General features: G+C 42.4%; 1 pseudogene; it reads left to right on the top strand.

Annotated features, from left to right (window-relative positions):
* Positions 1-97: 97 nt before the first annotated feature.
* Positions 98-396, top strand: part of LOC107575534 (WD repeat-containing protein 73-like) — a 4,605-nt pseudogene continuing 4,306 nt past the window's right edge.

Genomic DNA, 396 nt, shown 5'->3' with positions numbered 1-396 from the left:
GATCGAATCTTGCACCTCCTGATCTGCTCGCACACAAATCGGGGCTACCCCGATTAATATCAAACATGTTTGATAATTAGGATTTTAAATCGGGATGATGACAGCTATGATTACATCAGTACTTTCACAAGAGCCAATGCGTGACCACAAAACAAGCTGCTGTAAGGGTCCGTTGGATAGTGGAGATGGAGAAACTGCTTGTGGAAGTTTTGCAAAAATGCGACTGTCTGTATAATGTGTCGAAAACATACCACGACCATACGGACAAAGAGTGTAAAAGCTGCTAGAATGCTAGCTAACATATATAAGCATTGCTGAAACATCAATGACGATTTGCTGCGTGAGATCACGTGAGGCTAGGGCTGGACGATATGGCCAAAATTGATATCACGATAT

Source organism: Sinocyclocheilus grahami, unplaced genomic scaffold, assembly GCF_001515645.1.
Source record: "Sinocyclocheilus grahami isolate Dianchi unplaced genomic scaffold, SAMN03320097.WGS_v1.1 scaffold2699.1, whole genome shotgun sequence".
In the NCBI taxonomy this organism is placed as follows: domain Eukaryota; kingdom Metazoa; phylum Chordata; class Actinopteri; order Cypriniformes; family Cyprinidae; genus Sinocyclocheilus; species Sinocyclocheilus grahami.
The sequence above is the reverse complement of the archived record's forward strand: the minus strand, read 5'-3'. Positions and strand labels throughout refer to the sequence as shown.